The sequence below is a fragment of the Myotis brandtii genome, unplaced genomic scaffold, assembly GCF_000412655.1.
Source record: "Myotis brandtii unplaced genomic scaffold, ASM41265v1 scaffold1460, whole genome shotgun sequence".
Taxonomy (NCBI): domain Eukaryota; kingdom Metazoa; phylum Chordata; class Mammalia; order Chiroptera; family Vespertilionidae; genus Myotis; species Myotis brandtii.
This window is the reverse complement of record NW_005355248.1, coordinates 772136-781715: the sequence shown is the minus strand read 5'-3', so window position 1 is coordinate 781715 and position 9580 is coordinate 772136. Positions and strand designations below refer to the sequence as shown.

The following is a 9580-nucleotide window of genomic DNA, read 5'->3' as shown; positions in this document are numbered from 1 at the left end:
ATAGAAATGAGTTTCTGTGTTTTTACCACCAAACCACAGACTCTGAGATAGACAAGATATAAGCAGCATTATGTCAGATGACATTCTAGATAAAAACAGCAAAGTGAAGCCCTGGGAGATCCTGGGTGAGTGGCCGGACACCGGCCAAGCTGCTGCAGGAATGCCATTGTCCTCTGCCATCCGGGCTGGGCTCACACACCTTCCATGTGTCCTCTCCTCCACTGGTGTCCCTGCCTGTCCTTCTCCTGTCCCTGGGACTGGCACACTGCAGTCAGATGGTTCCTTCCAGGTGTCGGGGGCCGTCTGGGTGCTGGCGCTCAGGCCTGCTGCACACCCCCTGGAGCCAGCATCTGGTGGTATGCCAGGATCGGTAGGTCCGGCTGCAGGCCTGCGCTGGGCCCTCGTGGGGCTATGATGGCCCGGCTTCCCATAAAGGTGGGTGTGGGAGGGCGTCCGAGGGCTGCTGTTCTAGGGGACACTGCGTCTTGAATGAGGTTGTTTGCTGGGAGGACATGTGCAATGGCACAAAGACCAATAAGAACCCACCTTGTTTGGGAGTGTCAAGTGGTTCAGTATGGGGGGCAGGAAGGGTGCGGGGGCAGGTGACAGGGGAGGAGGGAGAGGGGTGGGGAGGGGTGAACCCAGCAGGAGACGAGGCTGTCGGATTAACCAGCTGGGAAATCATTCTGCAAGTGTCCATAGAGGGTTATGTAACGGATTGTTCTGGAAGGATTTGCCTTTCTTATTTGGTTACAGCGAGTTTTTGAAGAATGAGTCATCATCTCTGTTGGCGCATGCCCACATATATGTGTGTGTGCATATATAACTGTGTATACACACATACACACATGCACACATACACATGTGGACACATGTGCCTACAAACCTGCCCACAGTTCTACCCCCTGAGCATAGTAAGAAGCCAGTAGGTAGTTGTTATTGTTTCAGAAAAATAGGTGGATTCCAAAAAAAGATTTCACATTGTTAAAGTTCGTTAGGGTTTTTTTGTTTTGTTTTTTTCATTTAAAGAGTGAGCATATTTTTTTAACTATAGAAAGTTAGAAAAAGCAGGAAGTTAAAAGCAGAACAGAGAGAAATACACACATTCGCATCTTCCTCGTAGTTATTGTCCATGTTTGATTCCTCTCCAGCCTTTTCCCCGCACACCAGCCCACCTGTCTGTCCGTGAGGCCCGTGCGACTCTGAGTCGTGACCACGGAGAGCAGGACACGGCGCTCGGCCCCCTCACGCAGAGGTTGGGACGGCCGCTCACCACGTCTATTGATTCTGCTTGGTGTCGGGCCGGTGCTGAGTGCTGCGCAGAGCAGTGAGCACAGGCACGCGAAGGGGTGTCACCTGGAAACACGGGGTGTTATGGCGCCAGGACAGACCCACCGAACCTTCTGGGCAAACACTGCCCTCCTCTGCGTGGCCTCCGGGCTCTCCTGGGACGGGCCTTTGCACTCTGCTGTCCCAATAACAGCGCTCGTTGGTTAAGACAATCCATCTTCAGGGCTGGCTTCCTTCTCCTCATTTCTGGCTCCTCACTGACTTCTTCAAGCTCCCCCTCCTCTGGCAGCTCCCTCTCCTCTCCGCTGCCACCTGCCCCGCCCGGTGGCCGCCCCAGAAACAGGAAGCCCTCACTGACTTCTTCAAGCTCCCCCTCCTCTGGCAGCCCTGCTCCCACCGCACCTGCCCCACCCGGTGGCCGCCCCAGAAACAGGAAGGGGAGGTGGTCCTGCCAAGGCCCTCACCCCAGCAGGTCCTTCCTGCGGCCGCAGCGATGGGCAGACAAGGCCCAGGGGACAGGCCCTCTGGGCTACACATACCACGCGCCATCCTGGTCTCAGAAAAGCAGTCAGCACCCCGCCTTCCCCACCTGAGCAGCCTGGTCCCTCACCCGCCACGGGAAGCACGAGGCAAGCTGAGCACAGTGGAGTTACTTCCGTGGCTGGACACCCAGCGACACGTGCTCACCGGGATGGCCCTACCCTCCCTCAGTCATGCCAAGCGGAATCCCATCTCCCTCGGCCACACAGCACCTCAACTGCACCTTTGGAAAGACATCGCTTTGAATGAAGGAACTGTCATTCCTGTAAAGCCGAGCTAAAGTGGATGAAACATTAGCTGAGCTAAATCCCCTTGGACAGTTATTGGTTATCAATCACAGGATTAATCATGTCTCGGTAGCACACGCAGATTCACGCATCATGAACTGCTGCTGGTCCGGGCTGGTGGGAAAGCCCAGTGCATCCGGCAGCCTGGTGTCCCCACGGGGGCTCCGTGCACCCCGAGTGGATTGAGGGAAAATATGACAAAAGCACACTTCACTCACCTCCCTGTTTGCACCTGACACCCCCCGAGAAGTCAAGGCTATTCTCACAGTCACGGCGCGCTGTGAACTCTGAACCCACTCACGCAGGCACATCTCTGTCGCCTGTCCCGGGCGTCTTTGAAGCCAGGAAATGTCCTGACTCTGGTTAAACATTACAGAACACACGTTCCTTTGAAAGGGCAAGCCGTGCTGCAGCGCGGAGTATGGGAGAGAGGACCTTGGACGTGGAGCCCCGGAATATGAGTGTGAGTCATTTTCAGTAGTTTGACCTTGAGTAAGTTCTGCTTCTCTGGTTTTTAATCGCATTCAAATTGTGCTTCATGGTAGCCGCCATAGAAAGCATTCTCTCGCTGCCTTTCCTACGGGCCCCGGCAACACGAGCTCACTCTCCTCCCCGGGTCTCTCGTGCTTTGTACAGACGTGCCTGTGGAGATGGGGAGTAGCATTTTCCTCTCCCTCACTGGCAGTGAGCCATCCGTTCAGTGATTTCTGCGGGACTTGGGCCAAGACTCCTGTGGCGGCCCAGGGTCTGGCTCACAGCCTCTTGTCTAGCCCCTCAGCTACACAACAGGGACCATCGGCCCTCAGGGGCTGCAGGAGGCTCCGTCAGTTTGTCAGTTTCCTGAACTCACAGAGCCTGTGACTCTCAGGTGTGGCCACCGTTTGCCTCGCGCTGTGTTACTGCTCAGGGGAGCGCAATCCATGAACCTCAGGAAGAAGCCCTCAGCAGCTTAGCTCTGGGGCTAGGAGGGAAGGTGGGGGACTTTAGCTTCTCACTCCATATCGATTTTCAACATTAGGAATATGAGTGGTTTTCAGGTTAACATGTCCTAGTGTTTTCACATTAGAAAAGTAATGCAGGTAATACCCGCCGGCTCCTTCGGCATTTCCCTGGGCCCTGGCCGCGTCAGGTGCAGCTGAAGCCACGGCTGGCCCTGCTGCTTATGCCCTTGCAGATAACAGAGGTGAGGCTCTGCTCACTTCCATGTTGCAGGTTAGTCTTTCTGTCCGTTATTCACCGTATTCTCACAACAATCCTGATGTATTAAAGTAATTATTATTAACCCTGTTTAACGAATAGACAAACTGAGACCAGGGAGATTCAATAAATTGCCCAAGATGTCGATGCAGCGGACAAGTCAAGGCTAAACCTCAAGAGGCCTGACTAGAGCCCTTTGCAGAGGGTGAAATCATGGCACGGCCCCCAAGGAGAGTTGTCTGTACCCCGTCCTCGGCAGAGAGCTGGGCTTCCAGAAAAGCTGTGCCCTGCAGACAGGGGCTTCCGATGCCTCGTCACTGCCCTCGCTGTGTCCTTCACGAGTCCCCGGGCGTGGGGGAGGGAAACTGGATTTGGACTCACAGCCCCTGGCTTGAATCTGGCCATGCACTGAACGAGCTGCATGACCTCAAGGAAAGTCACTTAACTTCCCAAAGGTCAGGATCCTGCCCAGGTGGGGATGAGGCACCGAAGCGTGTGAGCCTCTGTGGAGACTGCGCTGTAAATAGACACGCTTCGTGAATGCTGCGTATGTCATCGGCTCACACGCTTCTGAAGGCTACTGGGCAGGGGCCCAAGAAGGAAGAAACTCCTGGAGGGAAGGGTAAAATCACTCGCAGGAAGGTAAAGAGATGGTGCACTCTGAGCCGCCTCCGTCTGGTCATGGTCCCAGCGTTCTTTCATATCTATTTATTGTTCCCTCTTGGGCCAGTGTGTCTGCCCCCGGCATGTCACCCAGCTGTGACAATAATTCAGTCTGTGCTGCTACCGAGAAAGGAGATTACACTCGCTGGGGGCTTTGCCCGAGGCTTCCCTGTGGGATAAAGTGGGTTATAAATGCCTCGGTCCTTAGACGCTGAAAGAGAATCCTAAAAATAGCGAGCTATCAGTTCAGTGAAATTGTTTTCATTGAAGAATGTTGTTGCCAATGGATTAGGGACCCAAAATTCTTCCGCGTGTTGACAGAAAGTATGGATTAGCTGGAACTTGAACTTCAGCGATGCGTTTGGTGGTGCCTCCAAAGACCCCCGCTAGCCCATGCCACAACGACACTATAGACACATCTGCACGTAAAAGACTATGGACCATAATCCCCTCCCCCTTCCCCCACCCCTGCCCCTCTGGCAACCGTCAGTTTACTCTCTGATTCTATGAGTCTGTGTTTGTTTTGTTTGTACATTTGTTTGTTTGGGTTTTGTTTTGTTTTTTTTTTAGATTCTACATATAAGTGAGATCATATGGTATTTGTCTTTGTCTGTCTTATTTCATTTGGCATAATGCCCTCTAGGTCCACCCATGTTGTTGCAAATGGCAAGATTTCATTCCTTTTCTTACTGAGTAATATTCCAGTGTGTGTGTGTGTGTGTGTGTGTCTGTGTGTGTGACATCTTGTTTATCTATTCATCTATCAGTGAATACCTAGGTTACTTCTATATCTTGGCTGTTGTAAATACTGCTTCAATAAACATGGGGGTGCATATGTCTTTTCAAATTAGTGATTTTTTTTTGCTTTGGATAAGTACCCAGAAGTGGAATTGCTGGACCGTATCGAAGCTCTATCTTTAATTTTTTAAGGAACCTCCATACTGTTTTCCACTGCGCTGACCAGTCTGCACGCCCACCAGCAGTGCACCAGGGGCCCTTCTCACACCCTCGCAGCACTGTTTGTGGGTTAGTTGATGGTAGCCATTTTGGCAGGTGTGAGGTGATACCTCATTGTGGTTTTGTTTTTTAAAATGTGTTTTTATTGATTTCAGAGAGGAAGAGAGAGACAGAAACATCAACGATGAGAGAGACTCATCTATTGGCTGCCTCCTGCACACACTGGGGACTGAGCCCACAACCTGGGCATGTGCCCTTGACTGGAATTGAACCTGGGACCTTTCAGTCCATAGGTCGATGCTCTATCCCAGGGGTGGGCAAACTTTTTGACTCGAGGGCCACAATGGGTTCTTAAACTGGACCGGAGGGCCGGAACAAAAGCATGGATGGAGTGTTTGTGTGAACTAATATAAATTCAAAGTAAACATCATTACATAAAAGGGTACGGTCTTTTTTTTTTTAGTTTTATTCATTTCAAACGGGCCGGATCCGGCCCGCGGGCCGTAGTTTGCCCACGGCTGCTCTATCCACTGAGCCAAACCAGCTAGGGTTCATTGTAGTTTTAATTTTAACTGATAGTTAGTGACAGTGAGCACTTTTCATATGTCTATTGGCCATCTGCGTGTCCTCCTGGGAGAAGGAACGGTGACTGAGCCCTCAGCGCACGCTCAGCTGGGAATATTCACAGAAGGACGTTTCTTGTCTGTGATTGCTGGCTGCTCCGTGTTTACAGGCTCTAAGTCACAGCTGGCTGACTTGCTCACTGACTGGAGAGCCCTAGAAAAATCATGTTCTCTTCCGGGGGTCTGTTCCCCATCGAACACCCCTGGGAACCGTCCCCACCCATGCCAGGGAACGCTGTGCTGTGAGAGGGGCAGCACGGGGAGTCACCGGGCGTTCCTCCAGGGCCACCCTGAAACAACCGGTTTTCGAAAGCAGCACACAAAGCCAGGCCTAGTGCCCAAGGAGCTGAACAGAAGTGAGCCCCTGTGAGGCCCTGAGGGATCCTTCTCGGCCTGACAAAGGGGCAGTTTGTCAGGCTGTTCACTGAGGTCTCTGCCCAGCCAGCCCCGCTCTCCTTCCCCCATGAGGGCTGTGCCCACGGGAGCCCTTCCTCTCCTCTTGTGCCTGTACCTTGTCGCTAGGAAGTGTCTCTTCCTTCTAGCCCGAGGCCAGAAACAAGGAAAATACACGTTTCCCTATAGATGTTGCTGTTTCTAGTGGATGTGCCACCCAGGTCCCTGTGGACTTGGTACCCGTTACCAGAAGCAGATTAAATCTCGAGAGAGAGGGAAATGAGAGAAAACCACTTACTCCTTGCATTTCTTCTATTTTCTTACTGTCCATTACTAGAGGATATCAGTGCTGACCTTGATCTTTAAATGGAATGCAACTCCAGTGAGATGCCGAGGTCCCCAGAGAAAAGCAATAGAGCTGGATAAGGGGAACAAGAAAGAAGGACAAATGTTTCCTCTGAGATTCTGTTTTGTAGGGACCAGAGTGGATTTGCATACCTTGCTTCACGGAGCAGTTTGTCCTTGAAAGCTGTGGGTAATGAAACGCCTGGGAAGCTGACTGGCATCTCACTGGCCGGAAACGCGGCGGGCCCTTCATGCCGGCCTGCATTTGTCGTGGCCCTGGCACTTCGAACAAATCTACGTGGTATTTGTTGGGAATCTCAATAATATTGATTCCTTTAACAGTGAGACTCGCCGTGTCAGCACCCCAGCATTTTCCACCCCCAGAAGCAGTCGTGCACAGTGGGAGAAGGGAACCTGCAACAGAGTAAGGTAGGGCCCCGTGTGTGGGAGAATCAGGGTACTTACTGGAGATTGGGTTCTGCCATCACATCCTCCACGCATGCCCCGTTTTCCCTTTCCTCACACCCATCGCTCCTGTACTAGTAGATTAGAACCGACATCCCCATGAACGATAAACTCCTTGAGGGAAGGGACCCGGTCTGAATCTGTCTTTCTCAGCCCTGCATCCCCACGCCTAGCACGGTCCTCACACAGCGGACACAGTGATTAACCGGGTGACTAGCCCAGGGTCAGACACAGTGGATGCTCCTTAGTCAGCACCGTTGTGCTCTCTAACTGCCCACAGTCCCTGCAGGCCTGGACCTGACCGTGGCTCTGGGGAAATATGGGTTCCTGTGAGCCTCTGACACAGCACTGTTGCGACCCATGCACCCCTAACCTTGTTTTCTGCTGGCTTCCGTTTCAGGACACCTGACTTAATCCTACTATTGACTCATTGACACTGACCTGATGGCCAGCGGCACTGTAAGGCATGTGTGCATGAACTTACCGCACACACGCATGTCGTCTGCGTGGTACATCAGTCTTCTCGTGCTTAGGGATGTGAGGTAGCTCATCTGCTGTTTAAGATGCCGGGGCCACTTTCAACAGTGAAATCACCAACAAAAATTCTCAGAAATAGAAAAAGCTCAGCACTAAAGAGCCTGTAAAAGGGGCACATTACAGTATGAAATGTGAAACTAGGGTGTTGCCTGATTTGACCGTAGCTGGAATGTGTGAGTTGGTGACTCGGTTTCTTTTTTTTTGATCCAAATGTGTGCATGAGTGACTCTAGAAGCCGTAGGAGTGTGGACATTTGGGTTACAAATAAATTTTAACAAATAGGTGAACTGGAAAATACAGACTTCGGCAATAATAAAGATTTACTGTACTTGGCAAACCTTCAGACCCATGCCTCATGGCCATGGTGTTCGATGAGCCAGACATCTCATCATTCATTCACTCATTCCTGCCGGACGGTGCGCTGTCCCTAGGTCTTCAGCTCACAGGCTCTCAAGTCAGCCTGCCTGCTTTCCATCCCATACCAGCCACTTACCACGTTGGGCTATTTACTTGACTTCTCTGAGCCTCCGTTTTCTTATCTGATAAATGGGGACATTAATAGAACCTCCTCAAAGAATTGCTGAGCAGACTAAGAAACTCTTAGAGGATTTAACGTACAATATGGTGACTACAGTTGAGAACACTATTGTACCATTGTATTGTATCATTGAAATTTGCTAAGAGTGGAACTTAAATGTTCTTACTAAAAAAAAAAGGGTGATGGATGTAATGAACTCAATGGGGGGATCCTTTCATGGTGCATATGTACACCAAATTGTTCCATTGTGTACTTAGCATATCGTAGGATGTCAATTATACCTCAGTAAAGCTGGAAAGAATAAAAGAACAAAGAAAAGGGAGACGCTTAGCAGAGCACCTGGTACATAATGAGCCCAGCATGTGTATCTGCGACTTCAAAGGGCATCTCTGCGTTGGAGCCCATGCCACAGAGCTCGACTTCTCATAGAATTTGTATTCTTTCTGGTTCTCTTTGCCTCTGAATTTTGTGTTCTTCTTGGGCTCGAAACATAGATAAGAGGTGTTTTGTTTATTTTGTGTGCAAGATTTCTGTATTCGCCTTTGCCAAGAGTTGAAATGTCCCTGTTCCCAGGGTCTGCCCCCAACAGAAGCTGCTGGAGTCATAGCTTCTCCTGTCATCCTACTCCCGACTGAGCTGGGCCTTGGGCCAATGTCTTGGGGCTGAGATGGCAGAGCAAATCCTCCTAAGAGACCTAGAACCTGGAGGACCTCACGCCCTGCCCTGGGCGATCCCTACCTTCCACAGGGGGTGGGGGTGAGGACGTGTGGCTTGGCCCGGGGCCGAGAGCATGGACCTAATAAAGTGGTGGTCCACCAGAGATCCTCAGACACAATCTGGCTAAGGTCTCCATGTGCTGGACAGGTCACCGCTAAGGCCCCGCCTCTGTTTTTCAAACAGGTTTTCTGGCTGGATCCCATGAGACCGACGTCTGGAATTAAATGGCCACAGCGACAGGTCGGACCAGCTTTTGCCTCATAGTATTTTATAGGATAAAGAAGCACAAAACCAAACAGCAAACAGTGGACGCTATGGAGGGAAAGGGAAGTCAGTGGGGGAACCGGATCCTTCAGTCTGCAGGCCCACACTCTATCCACTGAGCCAAACCGACTAGGGCCCATCTAATGCATTTTTAATTAGAAACCACCTTTTCAGGTTGTGTGAAAAGTGGACAAGAAAAGTCAAAGCTCTTTGCTGTGAGACACATTACATTAGAACTTACCTTGAGTCTGAGTTTTCCTATTTGTAAAATAAGGCCGACGAGCTTATCTCTGAGGCCGAGTCTGCTCTAGGATTTCACAAACAAGTCGATGACTCTGCGGTTGATTGGATGTCAGGAACTCCACTAGACAGGCTGGCGGCTGGCAGCCGTCCTCTGGGCTGCGCGCCGTCCCGTGTGGTTCTCAGACCTCCCCCCTCTTCCATTCATAACACCCAGCCCAGTCCCTGCTCCAGTGTGTCCCCCCAGTTCCATCCACGCCTCCACCAGAACTGTGTTCCTGCAACACAGCTTTGATCAGCTCACCCCTTCATCAAAAGCCTTTAGCGAGCCCAGCAAGCATGGCTCAGTGGTTGAGCATTGACCTATGAACCAGGAGGTCACGGTTCAATTCCCAGTCAGGGCACATGCCCAGGTTGCCAGCTCATGCAGGAGGCAGCCGATCAATGATTCTCTCTCATCATTGATGTTTTTCTCTCCCTTTCCCTTCCTCTCTGAAATCAATATATATATATACACACACGCA

The 9580-nt window shown here is 51.2% G+C and overlaps 1 long non-coding RNA gene across 1 annotated transcript in view; it reads left to right on the top strand.

Moving 5' to 3' along the window:
* Positions 1-6469: 6469 nt before the first annotated feature.
* LOC106725230 overlaps positions 6470-9580 on the top strand; it is a 3881-nt gene continuing 770 nt past the window's right edge. The window contains exons 1-2 of the long non-coding RNA XR_001361100.1: positions 6470-6724; positions 8736-8792. This is a non-coding gene — a long non-coding RNA (uncharacterized LOC106725230). The remainder of the gene's footprint in view (positions 6725-8735; positions 8793-9580) is intronic.